Here is an 18256-nt window from a genome sequence, read left to right as displayed (position 1 = left end):
GGACACGTTCACTGGGACACACAATACAGCAATCCACCTCGGCAATATCTCTGGAGGACACTCTTCCAGTCCCTCCTTCTGGGATCTACAGGGCAGCTCTGGGTCTTTCTTGTGGATGGAGGGTCCTCAGGGACCCTGAGTCTCCTCTCCAAATGTGGCATCTCCCTGTCTGGTCCTGGAGACAGAGTTGGAAAAGATGGAGGAGATTATGTTGAATCTGTTCTTTTCCAGATTTTGTTTGGTTTCATTTGGGGAGCAGGATCTCAATTTTGCTTTGGTGAAGTCATGATCTCATTTTATTTTCCTGCCATTTGTCTTGTTTCTCTTCCAACTCAACTGCAATAAAAAGTCAAGTTAATGGAGCATTCTGGCTAGTTCTGCAGATTGTGCTACTAAAGGACCTCAGGGTGGAGAGCACTGATTGTAGACCAAGACTCCTTGAGTTAGAATCCTGGCTTTGTCACTTGTCTGCTATGTGACCTTGGGGAAGCGACTTCACCTTCCTGTGCCTCAGTTTCCACCTCTTAACATGGGGACCGTGGTGCCTGGAGGAGTGTGGTGAGGATGGAGTGAGGAAAGCATTGCAAAGCGCTCAGAGTGGGCATGGAACAGTCACCACCCCAGATAGCTGGGCAGGAGCCAGGTCAGGCAGATGGTCTACGGCTTCTACTAAAGATGAGTCTCGGGGTGGGGGAGGGGATGGGGATGGGAAAGGAGAGGTGGCTTCACTAAAAAGCAGCGTGTAATCTCTCTTAATATATCTGCGAGACAGCGAAGCCTCCATGTGTGGTTACTTTTGTTCATAACCGCCTCTCATTGCAGCCCTATTACGAGGTATTTGTGCTTTCAGTATAAATTATAAATCTAAACACATGCAGAGTTTGTTTTCCCCCCAAAGCAGATTCCAACCAGCATGAAACCAGCCAATCCAAATAAATTGTGTGCTTAAGCCCATTGTTTCCAGCAACATGTAAACTGTTGGGTTGTAAAGAATTGCTTTGAAGAAGGCACCCCATTAGTGCTCCAAGCATCAGGGTTCAATTTAGGCCGCGCATTTCTTTTGAAGAGTTCACTAGAAATCTGTGGCAAAGAAAGACATGCATTGGGGTGGGGGGTGCGGTGGGGAAGGTTTTCTTATCAAATCATACAAGATGCACTTACAGGATGTTGTCATAAAAGCGCAAAATAAAGCCACGACCCTGAACTCCAGGAGAAACGCAGAATTCCTCAGCTGGGGAAGTCATTCTGGGAATGTGAAGATTGCTTCCAATGTTATGTTTGTAAGGAAATGACAGTCACCAAGTGGAGAATGTCAGGTCCTCCGAGAAGCCCTGTGGGCACTCACGTGCAGAGAAGTATTTACTTAACTGGAGTTGGTTCGGAAAATATTTGACTCCGGATGGTCCCTCAGGGAGTGTGGAGGGTGTCGGGATTTTCCTTCAGGTCAGGACAAGCCCTTTGCTAATCCTCCCAACTGATAAGGCGCCCTGATTTTTGGGATGGAGTAATTCCTCTGCTGAAGCAAGCTTTATGGCCCTGGCTGAGGCCAGAGAGAGGACCTGTCATTTCAGAGCCTTGCCCAGCTCTGAAGAGCCAGCCTTTAGCTGACGAATCCGTCGAGCTTGTCACTGTGGACTGGAGGTGCCAGGAACCGGACTCTGAGTCAAGATGGGAGAGGAGGAGACGCTTGAGCAATGATAGGTCGGAATATTTACCTGCAGGAAGAATCAGCAACTGGATGTTCTCCTTGGTGCCAGAGGGTTGATAAAGGAGGAGAGCTGTGATCCTACTACCTGCAGGAAAGTGATGGGTTTTACCAAGTGGGATGAATTTCCTTCCGTCCAGCTCACCCCTATGCCTTCCCAAATGGGAGACCCTTTCACCATCCCAGGCTCTGTTCCTTGTGTCTGCAGGAGGCTGGGGGTTTGGGAAAGGGATGAGTTCAAAATAGTTCAGCCAGGAGTGAGGCTTCTGGGTTCCAGTGGGGCTGTTCCATGAAAATTAGACAAAAGGACTTAATCCAGCCATAATTCATAAAGTCCCTTCTCTGCTCTGGCCTCTGAGTGTGCAATGGTGTGAGCAGCAGGCATCCTTTCTCTCAGGTGGGGAAGAATGAGATGCTGTTGACGCTGACAACCACATCTATGCAACAGGAGCCGGCTGCACGCCAGGCAGGGTCTATGCACTTTACAGATGATGTCTCAGTGCGTCTCAGTATTAACGTGCATGTGAATCACTTTGGGATCCTGTGAGTCTGGTTCAGAAGGTTGGGGATGAGGCCTGGGACTCTGTACTAATAGGCTCCCAGGTGATGCCCCATCCTCCCGTCCATAAGACTGAGCAACAAGGTATTGTTTCATCTAATCCTCACAACAACCCAGTGAGCGTCTGTAGAATTATTCCCATTGTACAGATGAGGAACTGGAGACGTCAGGTGACTTGCCCGGGGTCATTCATGTGCGAAGGAGAGGAGCCAGGACTGGATGCCGGGCCCGTGTGCTTACACAGCTCTGCCGTGATGAGGCAGCGGGGCTGCCAGGGAGAGGGGCTCCCCAGCAGACTGGGGGTTCAGAGGATGTTTTGGAGAATGTGGCTCCTTAGGGGGTTCCAGCAGGTTAATGATTAAGGTATTAACCAGGTAAAATCCAGGAGGGATAGAGTCCCAGGCGCCGCAGGGCCCCCAGGGCACGGCTCTGACTTCCCCCAGGGCCAGAAAACAGAGGTTCTCTAGAAGGATCGGTAACCTTTCTGTTGACTCATCCTGCCCTGGTGACACTTCCCTGGGCGTCCCCTGCATTCTCGAAGGCGGGCGGCGGATGAGGAAGGGCCCTGCCTCGATGCCCCGCCCACCTGGTACTTGCTCCCCGGGCTGAAATTAGCACTTGGCATTGTAGGTCTCTGTCTGCATGTCTGTCTCCCCCGGAACGTTTCCTCTTCCTTTGTCTCTGTCCACGAGAGCCCCAGCCTGGCACGTGGGGCGAGAGCACCTCCCCTGCTGACTCAGAAGGGTGGGGACGGAGGAATGGTTCCACAGCCTGACGAACGGGGCGCCCCAGAAGGTGGGTGCGTGTGGGGGGCTGCAGAGGGGATTCTGGGGCAGCGGGGGGTAGTGTGGTCACTCGGCGACTGGAGAGGGTCCTACGGAGTCATGACAGGTCTCCCGGACAGACTGCCTCTGAGCCCAGCGTCTTCCAAATACCAGCAACTCAGCACCTTGGCAAGCTGCTCATATCCACTTGCCACCTGGACCCTTGTGTACTAAATATTTTTCTTTACATCGATTTACTTTATCACCTAACATTTTTTTTCCTGGGTTCATAGTGTTAGTCGCTCAGTCAGGTCCGACTCTTTGCGACCCCATGGACTGTAGCCCACCAGGCTCCTCTGTCCATAGAATGCTCTAGGCAAGGATACTGGAGTGGGTAACCATTCCCTTCTCTAGGGGATCTTCCTGACCCAAGGATCGAACCCGGGTCTCCAGATTGCAGGCAGATTCTTTACCAGCTAAGCCACCAAGGGAGTCCTTGGGTTCATAAAACATATTTAAGTAAACTTTCAATTTTATTTACTTGCTTTTCTTTCAGTTTTATTGAGATATCATTTACACATAGCACCATATACATTTAAGGTATACAGCATAAGATTTGACTTACATACATCATTAAATAATGACTACAATAACTCCCGTGAGCATTCATCATCTCATATCAATACAAAATAAAGAAAAAGAAAAAAAAATACTTTTCTCCTTGTGATGAGAACTCCTAGGATTCACTCTCTTAACAGCCCTCTCAGGAACGTACAGCAGTGTTGATTATATTAATTGTGTTGGACATTACATCCCTAGGACTTATTTATCTTTTTTTTTTTTAAGGGTCTCTGGTTGAGGAGCACCGGCCCTGGGGCTCGTGGGCGTCTATAGCTGCGTCTCCTGGGCTCCAGGGCACAGGCTCAGTCCTTGGGGCATGTGAGCTTAGTTGCTGCACATCATGTGGGATCTTCCTGGATCAGAGACTGAACCTGTGTCTTCTGCCTTGACAGATGGATTCTTTACCACTGACCACCAGGGAGCCCCCTTATTTATCTTACAACTGGAAGCTTGTACCTCTTGACCACCTTCATCCAATTCCTCCCTCCCCCAAACCCCCACCTCTGGTATCCACAAACCGGACCTTTTTCATAAGAATTTGTTTGTTTTTTGAAGTGTAATTGACCTACAACATTATGTTAGTTCTTGTTATACGACATAATGATTCAGTATTTCTACACATTACAATATGCTCACCACTAAACTTTCAATCTTAGACTAGTTCGAAATTTTCAGAAATTTGCAAAGATGGTACAGAGAACCCTTACATATTTTGCACCCAATTTCTAATTGTCCCCCTGTTGTCATCTTACATTGCTATGGTTCATTTGTCATAATTAATGACCCAATGTTGATGCAACATTATTAACTGACATCTGTGTCTTATTAAGCTTTTGCTAGATTTTCCCTTATCTGATGGACTCCCTTTTTAAACTTAAAAAAGTTAAAAATAGGAAAATGAAAGACAGTGGAAAACCACGATCACTTGGCAAACAGGATTCTAGCTGAATGCTGTTGGCTCACGGCTGACCTAAGCTTGAGGCCTGCTTTCTCTTTGTCCAAAAGGGATGTTAGTAGAGGGTAGAGGTGTTAAAGATGGGTTAGCATGAAACTGAGACTCTCCCAGGCCAAATGGGATGGGAAGAGAACTGCCACAGAAGTAGACTGACATTGGCACTGTAGTGTCGGTGGGACTGCTCCGTGCCCACTCTGGGTGCCGCCCGGAGTCATCTCGGTCACTGCCCCAAGTGAGCCTCCCCTTGGGAACTGCCCACCCTCACAAGACTTGGAAATCCCAAGTCTGAGACTGCAGGTTTCCAAACCTGGGGGTTCCTTTCTGCCCTGGAGGGCAAGGCGGAGGGGCTGAGGCCTCCACTGGCCCAGGGCTGTGGGGACATCATCTGTCTTCTGTATGGTAATGCCCCAGCTGAATCCCCGAAGCCTGCAGGCACTGGACAAGGGCGGCATAGAGAGCTTTCTGGAGAATTCCGTTGTGTCACAGCACATGGGGAGGAAACCCCTTGCGTGGTATCAGGCCTGCTGGTCTGTCGTGTGTGCCACGGGCTGTGTGAGTGGTCGGTGAGCAGGAGGGCTGAGCTGAAACTGGGCTTCTCAGCAGCCCTTGTCTCGGTGAACTCGTTCACGTTCATTCCTTTAGAAGGCGTCACACTGGTTTTCGTGTTTCATGAGTTAGAGTAGGTGATATTGTTTCCTGAAACCAAGTCATCACTTTCCAATCCAGCACTATGCTTTCAGATAGAGATCTGCTGGCCTTCTTGCCAGGACACCGAAGCCCGCTCCGGAATAGCTCGGACAGTTCCCTGGCTCTTAAGGAATGTTACTCAGTGGAAAGTCACTTTCAGCTCTGGGACCCACCACCTGACTGCATGAGTGTATGCTAAGTCGCTTCAGTCATGTCTGACTCTGTGTGACCCCACGGCCTGTGGCCTGCCAGGCTCCTCTCCGTGGGATTCTCCAGGCAAGATTACTTGAGTGGGTGCCGTGTCCCCCTCCAGGGGATCCACCCGACCCAGGGACTGAACTCGCGTCTCTTACGTCTCCTGCATTGGCAGGCGGATTCGTTAGCACTCGTGCCACCTGGGAGAGGTGATCAAAGTGGACTGTTTGCAGGATTTCTGGGTTCACGCCTCAAGGCTGACATTTAGTTCTTGGCTAACAGATTGCAGAATTCTTTGAGTCAGTCCAAGGAGGCCAGCGGGCGGATGAAATTTTCTCCGAGTATGGGGTGCCTTCTTGCTGGTGAAGGAAGCTGGTTGGGACAGAGATATTAGATAAATCCATTTCACTTTTTGAAATGAAGCTACTAGGGGTATGAGCACCACCCTTAAAATTTGCCTCCTTCCTTTCCCAGAGGTAATGACTCAGTGAAGTTTATATTCTTCCAGACTATTTTCCTGGCTTTATATGTGTTTCCATAGCATTTCATTTTATGTGTGTGTAAGGGCGGAGGGTTGCACAACCAAGTTTATATTGACTGTATCATTCTGATCCCCTTTTCATTCAATAATACGTCTTGAAGACCCCACTCCATTGTTACGTACAGATGCAGCTCACCCTTCAAATCCCTGCCTTGGATTCTTGCGTATTCCATTTAATCAGTCATTTTTTTGGGTGAATATTTCTGATGTTTCTTATGATAAACTTTTTTTTTTTTTCTTTTTTAAGCAAACGTCAATGTGCACGCCTCCTTAAGGATGAGCATTAAGTGATGTTCTGGCTGGCAGTCTGTGCTTATCTCTGGTTTTCAAAGTTATGGCCAAATTACCCATCAGACTCTCTGTGTGTGTAGCTGTGGGGAGGGATGTCAGTTTCTCTTGTCGGAGGCTGTTTATTCCCAGTGTCTTGTCTGCAGTGGCGGCAGGGTGGCAGGGAGCCAAGGGGTGCAGAGAGAAATTCATCTCTAGGTGTTACAGGCTGGGAGGCACCACAGGGGCTGGGGGGTGGCGGGGTGTGGGGTGATGGCGTCAATGGGGGCTTTGTTCCCAGGTCCGTCCCTGAGCAGGATCCCAAACCGACGAGATGCGCGGAGGTGACCAAACGAGCCGGACTGTGTCTGGACCCCACTCTTGACTGGCAGAGACTGTCAAGTTCATAGGAATTCCACATACATGTAATGGGGGTGGGGCAGGGGCAAACCCTGAAATAATTAGGTTGTAAATAAGGGAAAGAGGCAGTAAAAGAGGGTGACCACTAAGTGCAAAGATGGAAAGGGAAAAGGCCAAGCTAATTCACACCCGGGGGAAGTGGGAGGTGTGAAGGCAGAGGGGGCTTGAGGGGGGAAGCTGGACCAGGGGATGGGGTGTGCCAGGTCGGATCCAGGACAGAGGCGGGGAAGGGGGCGGCCAGGAAAGAGGGGAGAAGGAGAGAGACCGAGGGGAGGGGGGCCCGAAAGTGGCAAGGAAAGGGGGGCGAGGAGTGCGTCCCCGTCCCCGGTCTGTTTGCGATTAGCGCCGAAGTCGGGGGCGAATGAGTAAGCAGAAACTTCCAGGCGTCCCCACACCCCCCTCCGAGGCCAAGCAGAAATCAGATGCTCCGGTGATTAATCGTGGAGAGTTCAGGACACGACCACAAACGCCGTGCAGACTTGAAATTAGCTGCCTTCCCCCGGCCCCCTTGCCAAGATGGGAGTGGGGGCCGGGCCGTGAGGGGTGGGGGCCCCGCCTGCTGGAGGCCAGCATGGAACTCTCCCCGGCGGAGCTCAGAGTGACACCGACAACGGGCGATCGGCCGCGGCCAGAGCCGCAGGCGGCATCCGGGGGGGACGGGGCCGGCCGGGGGGCCCCAGGCGGGCTTCCTGGAACCCCGCTCCGCGGCCGTCTGCACCCTGACCCTGCCCGATAAGAGCCCGGCCGCTGCCGCTCTATCGGAGCCCGGGGAGCGCCGGCCCCGCGAGGGAGGCCGGGCCGGGGGTCCTCCGAGGCCATGTTCCCAGCGCACAGCCTCGTCTCCTGAACCCCGCGCCGGTGGGCTGGCTCGTCTCAGCGATAAAGAAAGTCGAGCTGCCTCCAGGCGGACGCGGCGACGCGGGCAGAGAATGTTCGGACCTGCCGGGTGGTGAGTGTGGACCAGACTCTGGGGTGGGAGGGCGGCGTTTCCAGCACATCCTACCTGGAGCTCCGCGAGCCCCGAGGCTGAGATGGGATCGCAGGAGGACCTCGCTGTGTGGCCTTGGGCAAGTTCTTTCTGCTCGGGGCCTCCCTTTGTCCATCCCGAAAATGGGTGGTTGAAGGAAGTCGTCTTTAAGGGGGTCTTACTATGACTACTATTTTTTTTTTCCTTCTTGTTTTTGACTGTGCGGCAGGCTTGCAGGGTCTTAGTTCCCCAACCAGAGATTGAACCCTGGGCCCTGGCAGTGGAAGTACAGAGTCCTAACCACTGGATGCCAGGGAATTCCCTATGACTACTACGTCTCTGGGTCTGCTCCACCAGGCATTGTGCCAGGCACTGATGAAGCTTCAGCTCGGAGGATCCCCTCCAGCCCCGGGGCAGGATAGAGCTTCTTATTACTATCATCCTCATCCTACACTGACAAAGCGAGGCTCAGAGAAATGAAGTGACTTGCCTGAGGTCACATCGCTGGTTGGCAACAGAGATGGGAATCAGATCTCGATCTTTCTAACTTGCCTCTTGCTAAGCTCTGCACCTCCGGGAGTAGTTGGGATCCTCTGTGTTCTCTGAGCCTGTGATGATCCCGGAAAGCAGAAGTGAAGGAGGAGAGGGACTGTTGTGTGTAGGTGGCAGGCAGAGGGACCGGACAGGCGAAGTCATAGGCCGACCAGCCTTTGACTCTTTGGAGGGTCTGTCAGCCCGGGGATGGGCAGGGGCTCCTGGCTTGAATGCAGAGGACCTGATGCCCCTTGCAGTATTTGCTGCCCTGTTACAGGAGGCTCCCGGGGCCATGAGAGAAGAGGGTTAATGTCAGGCAGCGGTGGAGAGAGCGGCACATGTCTGTATGAGGTTGTGTTCCAATTTTATTTTGCCTTTTCAAAAATCTGTTTCGAATCATTCTGGGCTCCCACTGCTCCTTTGGACCAAACAGAATTGTGAAACACACACAGTGCTTTCCACATGCCTCCCTTGGGGGAATCACGTATTCACATCATCAGAGGCGATTTGCATATGCATCCCTGCAGCTGTGATGGCAGCAGCCAAGAGATAAGATGCAGATAAAGCCAGGAGTGTCTGTCTGGCACCGACAAGGAGGTCGCAGGTTACATTCACCGCCAGGCCGTGGCAGGTGGGAAGTCCCTTGGGTGCCCGGCATCTGGGCAGAGCTGCGAGTCCCGACACCCAGATGTGGCCTTGTCCTTCTTCTCTGGGAAAATTCCATCCGGCAGCAGCTCTGAACTCACTCCTTTTCTTTCTGGGTCTGGCCCAAGCCCTCTGCCCTGGGCTTGACTCGAGACCCGACAGGCAGTCCTTGCTCAAGAGTGACCAGCTTGTCCCAGGAGATTCCCCTCAGTCCTGGGCAAACCCGGATGGTTGGTCACCCTTCGAAGTTCTGCCCTTGATTTTTTTTTTTCCTTTGCAACTTTGAGCTAGTGACTCGCTTTCTCCCATCTGTGAAACAAAAGTATTATTTTAGGAAATCTTTACAATCTCTTTGCAACTCTAAAATGCTGTGACTCTGGCTGGAGAGAGTCAGAGCACTCAAGTTTTAAATGTGGGTGAGACACAAGCTTAAAGAGGAGGAAAACCATCCCGTGAGCCCCCCAGCGCATCAGGGAATGTGCTAGAGAAGGCTGGAATTCGGACGAGCTTGAAGAAGTGACTGCTGGCCTGCAGTGCCCAGTGACTGGTGTCAGTGAGAACAGTCCTGGGTAGCCACAAGCTTCAGAAAGGTGTGCGTTCAGTCACTCAGTCGTGTCTGACTCTTTTGGAGTGTAGCCCGCCAGGCTCCTCTGTCCATGGGACTCTCGAGGCAAGAATACTGGAGTGGGTTGCCATTTCCTGCCATTCCCAGGAGTCTGGGAATCTTTCAGACCCAGAGATCGAACCTGCCACTCTTGCATCTCCTGCAGGCAGAGTCTTTACCAGTAACACCACCTGGGCAGCGTCTCTGTTGCCAACACCCCTCTGGTGGGGCCAAACTCTGCTGCTTCGTGCCTGAGCTGCTGTGGGTCCCTCCCCCGCCTGGGATGCTCAGCTGTGTGGCCCTTGCGTGTGGTGTGCTGGAGTCAGCTTGGACTGACTCGTGAAAACCAGTTGTCAGGTTTTTAGAAACCTGGTGAACTCCTTGGTAAACAGAGCCATTATTAAAAATTAAACTACATAAATTTATAATTAAATAAATGACATTAAAAACAGAGGTCGTAGGTACTCAAAACTCATCACTTTCCATTTTTTAAAAAGCTACCTGGTTACTGATACTAGTGTTCCTGGGGATGCTTACATCCGGCGTGTCTGTCTGATGGAACTACTCCAGTGCACTGTTGCAAATCTCTTCCCAATTCCATTTTCTTGTGACTTCAGGTTGGTAGCCTGAAGTCGGCCATGGGTGGGAGTAATGACACTAAGAGAAATGGCAAACAGTACAACTCAGGGCTTGATTTATTGTTTCGTTGATTATCTAGGTCAACAGACAGAATGACCTAGACAAAGGGAGGGAGGGAGACACGGTTGATGCAGATTGAACACTGAAGTGTGTTATCTCTCTACTTGGTGCAGTGGGAATAGCACCAAAAATCGAGGAAGCTGCTCACTTTGTTGACAAGCCAGGAAAGCTCCACCCTGCTCTCTGCTGTATCCTTTTTTCTCACTGCTCAGCGTAAAAGCAGATATCAGCCCACGTTCCGGAAGGAACTGCAGTTGCTCATCAATTATAACCATAGGTTAACAATAGATACGAGAGTCGAGGGGCAAAAAATCAATAACAACGTCCTGTGTGAATCACTTGAGTATCTGAAATTTACAAAAAGGGGGTTATTGTATATTTTATGTTTATCTGTAAGTTGTTTGTTACACATCCTTTATGTCAAAACAATCTATAGTAAACCTGAGTATTCTGATGTGTTCTAGAGTGTGTGTAAATGCATAGATTTGTACACACGTGTGCATGTGCTTACACACACATACACTTTCCCCTGGAAAACTGGTTGTTAAACCTTTACCACTGGCCCTGACACATCTCTGCTTGCGCCCAGGGTCTTAGAAATCTTGTGGACCGTCCTGAGAGACCATGCGCAGTTCTCACCCAGAGGGATTCAAACTCCAGGCAGCGGGCCTTGGATACAATCCCTCAGCTTCTTCCTCTGGCCTCAAGCAAACCAACAGCCAACTCCTCTGTCCTGCCCTAAGCCCTGGAGTGGATGCAGAGACTGGGAGGGGCAGAGGGTGTCATCGGCACCAGCTGCCTCCAGCGTCCCAGCTCGGGCAGCAGGAAGGCCCCAGTCCCTGCATTCTCGGTTCCTTCATTCACGCCCCCCACATCTGCGGGATGTTTCCGGGTCGCCTCGGGGGCAGCTCCCTGTAAATTCCATCCCATTTCAGGTCTCGCTCCCGCCATCCTTGATGTTAATGCACAACACACGATTCTCTAATCAAAACGGCTCTTGGATCGTGGAGGAGGAACAGCTAAGCCAAACCTGTAGGGAAGTTCAGACCACCTTCTATTTTTAGAAAGCCTTGGAGCCAGGTGGGCTCTTTCCAGTCTCCCAGGCCGGCAAGCACGAGAGGAAAATATTTCTCATTCCCCCGTTCCGCCTTCTTAGGGTCCTGGCCAAGGAGGAGGCCCAGGTGGGGACACTGGCCGCCTCAGAGAAGCGAGGCTGGGATGGCGGGAAGCGAGCCCTGCCCGCAGCAATTTTAAAAAGAGCTAAAACCAGTTAAAAAAATTTTTGTTTTAATTTTGCATGTAGGAACAGCAATCCGGAGTTTAAATCTCAGTGGGTCCCACTCCAGGCAACCTTTCCCAGACCGTTCATTCACTCACATGCGTGTGAGTGTGTGTGTTAGTTGCTCAGGCGTGTCTGACTCTTTGAGACCCTCATGGACTGTAGCCCACCAGGCTCCTCTGTCCATGGGATTCTCCAGGCAAGAATACTGGAGTGGGTTGCCATTTCTTCCTCCAGAAGATCTTCCAGACCCAGGGATTGAACCCGGGTCTCCTGCATTGCAGGTGGATTCTTTACCACTGCGCCACCTGGGAAGCCTGTATTCACGCACATATGTAATTTAATTTTCGAGACTGAGATCATTCTTACATTTTATTCTGCATCTTTCCTTTTTCACTTGACAATACACCTTGGGTGTCTTTCCCTCTTAGCCCAGAAGACCTAAACCTTTCGATGCCTGCGTGACAGCCCCCCCGGAGGACTGTGAGAGGGGAGCTGTGCTGACAACCACATCTCTGTTTTCAAATCAGGTCTCAAACTTTCTTTTCTAAAAAGCTTTATGTATTTTTATTATTTATCTGGTTGCGCTGGGTCTTAGCTGCAGCCTACAGCTTGCAGGATCTTCAGTCTTTGTCTGGGCCTGTAGAACTCCTTTTTAAATTAGTTAATTTGGCAGCGTTGGGTCTTAGTTGCTTTCACTGTGGCTCGTGGGTGCTGCATGTGGGATCTGAGTTCCCCAACCAGGGATTGAACCCGTGTCCCCTGCCCTGCAAGGTGGATTCTTAACCACTGGACCACCAGGGAAGTCCCGCGTCTCAAACATTCTTGACCGCCAAACACACAAATAGAGCCCAGCTGCTTCCATCCCTCAGTTAAAGAACCCTGCTGACTCCACCGTCCACCTGTCTCTGGAAGCTGACCGCTCCCCATCACCTCTGCCGCCGGCACCCTGGTCCACGCGGCCACTGTCTCTCTCCGGACTGTTGTGGCCGCCTCCTCCCTGATTGCCTCTCCGCTTGCCTCTCTGACGGCCTCTTCTGCACCTGCAGCCAGCGGGGTCTTGTTCAAAGGGGATCGGATCCCGCCCCTCCTCTGCTCAGGGCACCTCCTCCCCGCTGGCCTGGCTCCCCCTCACCCGGCATAGAAGGCTAAGTGCTAACCACAGCCGCCAGGCCCCACAGAACCTGGGCCTCACCTCCCCTGCCCGCCCCGTCACCGAACTCGCCGCTGAGTACGGTGCTGAGCACAGGGCGGCCTCAGGACCTTTGCCCTCGCCTCCCCATCTGCCTGGGACACTCACTCTCCAGATCTCCACGTGGCTCCCTCTGTACCTCTTGCCAACATCGAACACACGATACGTTATTTTTCTTTTTCAAAATATCTTCTGCTTGAGGGGCTTCCTTGGTGGCTCCGCGGTAAAGAATCCGCCTGCCAATGCAGGAGACCCGGGTTTGATTCTTGATCCGGGAAGATCCCACGTGCCGCAGAGCAACTAAGCCCGTGCGCCACAAGTACTGAGCCTGTGCTCTCGAGCCGGACAGCCTCGACTCCCAAACCTCTGCAACAAGAGAAGCCGCAGCAGGGAGAAGCCTGCACATCGCAACTAGAGGGTAACCCCCGCTCGCTGCAACTGGAGAAAGCCGGAGCGCAGCAGTGAAGACCCAGCACTGCCAAACGGACAAAATCATTTTTTAAAAATAGAAATGTGAGTTTCCTGAGGGCAGGATTCTTTCTCTCTCTCTCTCTCTTTTTTTTCCTGTTTTATTCAGTGCTATGTCTACCCCATAGCAGGCACTCAGTTAAGACTTATGGAAATATTTGCTTTGCTACATTGCCAAGGGTGACAAAACAGTCAAACTGAATTAGGGTCTCTGGGAACCTCTGGCTGCAGGCCGCATTTCATTTATGAATATTGCGTCTTAATAGCCCATGCTAACTTACCAGGCAGCCACTTCTTTGTATAGAAAGCAAGTCTGTGGAATTGGGCGTGCTCCAACGGGCCGGTCGGGCCAACCCAGGCCCAGGTTCTGGGCTGTTCGTGTGGCTCCCGTATACTCACCCCTCTGGTCTGCCACAGGTGTAAACAGCCCCCTCTTTCCTTCCTGAGTTCAGATGGACCCGGGAGTCAGGCAGATGATGGGGCGAGGATCCCGTCATGGCCGGGTGGCTATTACCGTGATGTCCCTCGAGTTGAATCCCCTCTCTCACCACCCAGTGCTGCTGGTGGCTCTGCACGGACCTGCGTGCCCAGGCTTGCCCTCCAGACTCCCTCCACGGGGCAGAAGGACTGAGGGGAGGGGAAGGCCCTGCAGGTGGAGGCCCGAGGGGGTGGGCTTGATGGTCCCTCCAGACCGGTGATGCCTCCACCCACCAGGTGCCAAATAGGCCGATATCTGGTTGACAGCAGCTGGAACGGCCCATGCTCTCTTCTCACTTACCCAGAGGCCCCCGTTGGGTCCCTGGCTCCCAAATCCAGGTCCAGAGAGCTGTCCTTGAGTCTTTAAGAGCTAGACCTCAGGCGACTTGAATTAATCACAGTCAGGTGAAAGAGGCCCCTACCCTCCATCTACGCTCCTCACCATGAGCAGGCACTATTCCGCACACTCCACATGTGTCGCTGTAAATCCATTCAGCCCTCGGATCCTGCCCCGCTTCACAGATCTGCAAACCGGTGAACTGAGAGGTTAAGGAACTTGCCTGAAATCATAGTAAACGGCAGAGCTGGGTTTGGATCCAGCTTGTCTGGCTTCCTCTAGAGTCTGCACCGCCTCTTGGTCGAGCCTAGTTTGTTAAGCGTCACAAAGTCTTCAGTCCTTGGTGGTGGTTGTTTGGCCGCTAAATCATGTCTTACTCTGTGACTCCAGAGACTGTAGCCCACCAGGCTCCTCTGTCCATGGGATTTCTCAGACAAGAATACTGGAGTGGGTAGCCATTCCCCTTTCCAGGGAATCTTCCCAACCCAGGGATCGAACCCAGGTCTCCTGCACTGTAGGCGGATTCTTTACCAGCTGAGCCACTAGGGAAGCCTTGAGGTGCCCCAAAGCCAGCTGCGAGTCTTGGGGGGCGCAAGAAGGGGCTGGACCACGGGCAGGCAGATGTCCACTCCGGGCTGGGCTGGTTTCACCGTTGACCTTGGTGACCATCTTATGGCCAGAAATACTGTCCGGGACGAGTGATGACCAACACTGGTCTCTCGCCTCATTCATGCGAGGCTGACGGCCGTGCTCAGGCCGTTGCACACACACGTCTGGAATACCTATTCCGAAGGGTAACTCCCAGGGAGAAAGCGTGTTTATACTTTTCTTGGGGGGAAAATTCCATTTCTGTTGCCAATCAGTTCCGCTTGAGAACAGCTTTTCTCAACACCAGCATGTTGGCCGCCCAGGCTTGTGTTCTGTGGATGAGCTCAAAGTCGGGGGGGGGGGTGACTTTTCTTTCCTTCTTGCACCCCGCAGCCGTGATACCCAGCAGCTAGTGAGCTGCAGCTCACTTCGTTTTCCTTGTCATGCTGACTCCAGGAAAGGCTATAAAAACCGTCAGCGGGCCCCACTGGCCCTAACTGGCTGGAGGGGAAGTTAGCTACCCCAGTGGCCGAGTTATCAGAAGCTGGTTGAGATGAGGATGCTTCAGTCAAGCCTCTTCTCCTTGCACTGGGGCGCAGGGCGGGGGCCACTGAAGGGGGTTTGTCTCTCTTCCTTCCCGGCTCCCTGGGGCTGCAGGGGCTCTTGGCAAGAGGGAGCAGCTGGGAGGCCGTGTGGCGGGCTGGTCCCCCGAGGGCCTCCGACGCCCACTGCCCACACCAGAGCCCAGCTCTGCTGTAGCCACAAGCCGTGGACTTGAGGTCCTGTGGCCTCGGTTTCCTCATTTTTAAAGTGATGGTCGTGGTCCTTCCTCCTGAGATTGCTGTCAGGACCACACAAGTGGATCCACTCGGAGGAGCCCCTGACTGCACGTAAAGTCCTTCCTAAACATCAGCTTTAAAGTTTAGAAGTTCTTTATCTGTGGCCGCACTGGGTCTTTGCTGTGGCGCGCGGGGCTCTTTGTGGCTGTACACGGGCTTTCTCGAGCTGCAGCGAGTGGGGGCTACTCTCTAGTTGCCGTGTGAGGACTCCTTGTTGTGGCGGCTTCTCTATTTGTGGAGCTTGAGCTCTAGGGAGCGAGGGCTTCGTGGGTGCCGGGCACAGGTTCAGCTGCCCCGAGGCACGTGGGATCTTAGCTCCTGGACCAGGGATCAATCCAGCGGCCCCTGTATTGGCAGGCGGATGCCTAACCACTGGACCGCCAGGGAAGCCCCTAAACGTCAGTTTTTATTACTGACTCAGTGATTACTGATTCATTCTTACTCTGCTGACACTCGAGGCGCGTGTGGTTGTGCCATTGTATCTTAACCCGGCTCCCTGTTGATAGACCTGTGATCCGTTCCAGTCTTTTGTTATTTCAAAGCACGCGGCATTGAATCACCTGTAGCTTTGTGTATCTACCGCTCCCCTGAGGTCTGTGAACCCCACAATAGCCTTGACTCTGGACTGTCCTTCCCAGGGCCTGTAGAATGAGGAGAGGTGTGTGGACAAAAGGTCAGCCCTGGCCTGGCATGCAGACAGGCCGGTGGGACAGGGCAGGGTCGGGCCCTCTAGAGCCATCCAGCCCCCGGGTTCTGGCCAATGCCCACGGTGGCCTGGAGAGAAGAAATCTGTGCCGGGCAGGTTCTGCCCATCTTTTGTGATCCTCTTCCTCCAGGAAGCCCCCTGGGATCTATGTTCTGACACTCGTGACTGTCTCTGCATGGATTTAGTACCACGGTGTCCTGCTCCCTTTTGAGGAGGGCAAGACCTTAAGATGAGGAGTCTGAAAGGCCTGACTTCTTAGCCCTCCACCCACGTAACCCCCAGGGTCTCCGTGTCCTCATCTTTGTGAACCAGATAATAACAATAATGATAGCAACTCCTCAGAAAGGTCTTGGGAGGTCTCAGCAACATAACATTGGTGGAATGTTTGACCCCGCGTTGGTCCCGAGAAACACAAGCTAGGACTAGGCGTGTCGCCTGTGGGAGGGTCCAACTGCCTGCCCACTGAGCTCTGGGTATTTGCAGGCAGCGGTGTCCAGTCTGGAACCAAATATGAAGGGAGTCCAACCTAATGGTGTGGCCTTGGGCGAGTCGTCCTCTTTCTGGACTGAGTTTTCTCTCGAAAATGGGGGTTCCAATGATACCTATCTAGCAGGTTTGTTTGGAGAATTCAGTGAGGCCAAAGCAAATAATGCTTTGGACCTGGCAAATGCTCAATCAATGCCGGCTATTGCTGATATCATTCATGTTGTGTCACTGGCTGTCAAACACCCTCCCAGAAACTGGCGCAGCGTCATGCGTTTCCCGGGTGCTTTGCGGATCAAACGCGCTGCCTGAAAGGGCCAAGTCCTCTGGTTATAAGGTGGGGTCTGAGGGAGGCAGTGATGGAAGACCCCATCTCTCCTGTGGTTGACTCCCTTAGAGAGAATACAGGAAAACCACCCGACACGACCTCACCTGTGGCTCATGCCTTCTGCCGGCGCCTAACTCTGTGGGATGCTGGAGCAGGCGTCAGCACCCCCATTTTACAGATAAGAAAAAGGGGCTCAGAGACGGGAGAGCCTCTCGCCGTGTTCCACAGCCAGCTCACAGCGCAGCAGGGGCCGACCCGCTTCTCCTGACCCTCAGGGCAGTGGTCCTCACCCTCACCTCACACAGGAAATGGACTGCGGGGGCGAGACACAGAGTCCCTCGTTGAGCAGGGCCCTTGCACATTTCTGACATTTTTGCATCTGGGGACACGGGGTGAAGAAACTCAGATGAACCGTTCTGGTTTCCTGGTGGACAAACACTCCTGACCCGGGGTGAGGGATGTTTGCTGCTGGACTGCGTCGGTCAGAAGCGTGGTTTTGTCTGGGTTTTTCCTTTCTTCCTTGCACCCGACTGCAGAAGATCCAGAGAGGGCGAACATGCTGAAGACCTTTGGAAGTGTTCCAGGGTCTCTGAAGGGCGGGAGGCCCCTGAATTGTGGATGCTGGAGGCCCGGTACCACCTGGTCTGCTGTGGGACCTGCCTTGAATGAGGGAGCCCAGGAAGGAGCAGGGGGTCGCTGCCGTCCCCTGACCCCTCCGTGTGTCCTCTCCTCTTGTAAGGACGCCAGCCATTGGACTCAGGGACCCCCCCAATCCAGTATGACCTCAGTGGAACTAATCACATCTGTGAAGACTATTTCTAAATAAGGTTATATCCTATGTCTCTGTGTAGACACGAATTTTGGGGGGACACCGTCCAACTCACGACAGCAGCTAATAGTCACGATTGTTATCACTCCCTCCACCGCCTATTGAGGCAGGACGCCCAGGTATCGGCACTTCTCTGAGTGCCTTTTTTTTTCATTTTTAAAGAAGCTTTTTATTTTGTAATGGAGTAGAGCCAGTCAGGGCTTCCCAGGTGGCACCCGTGGTAAAGACCCGCCTGCCAGTGCAGGAGACACAAGAAACATGGGTTCCATCCCTGGGTTGGGAAGATCCCCTGGAGAAGGACATGGCAACCCACTCCAGTATTCTTGCCTGGAAAATCCCACGGACAGAGGAGCCTTGTGGGTTACAGTCCATGGTGTCGCAAAGAGTTGGACACGACTCAAGTGACTTAGCACGCGTGGAGATTAACAACGTTGTCATAGTTTCAGGTGGACAGAAAGGGCCTCAGTCATACATATACATGTGTCCATTCTCCCCCAAACCCCCTTCCATCCAGCTGCCACATGGCACTGAGCAGAGTCCCCGTGCTGGTTCTCCATTTTAAATACA

General features: G+C 52.6%; 1 protein-coding gene across 4 annotated transcripts in view; it reads left to right on the top strand.

Moving 5' to 3' along the window:
• Positions 1 to 7144: 7144 nt before the first annotated feature.
• Positions 7145 to 18256, top strand: part of RIPOR3 (RIPOR family member 3) — a 73692-nt gene continuing 62580 nt past the window's right edge. For 3 of the 4 annotated variants that reach the window (XM_061127490.1, XM_061127489.1, XM_061127488.1), the window contains exon 1: positions 7145 to 7663. The gene's annotated coding sequence lies outside the window, so the exon portion shown is untranslated. Of the gene's footprint in view, positions 7664 to 13128; positions 13148 to 18256 lie in introns of those variants that run through there. The other variant, XM_061127491.1, reaches the window with a different exon arrangement.

Source organism: Dama dama, chromosome 23 (genome assembly GCF_033118175.1).
Source record: "Dama dama isolate Ldn47 chromosome 23, ASM3311817v1, whole genome shotgun sequence".
NCBI lineage: Eukaryota > Metazoa > Chordata > Mammalia > Artiodactyla > Cervidae > Dama > Dama dama.
The sequence above is the reverse complement of the archived record's forward strand: the minus strand, read 5'-3'. Positions and strand labels throughout refer to the sequence as shown.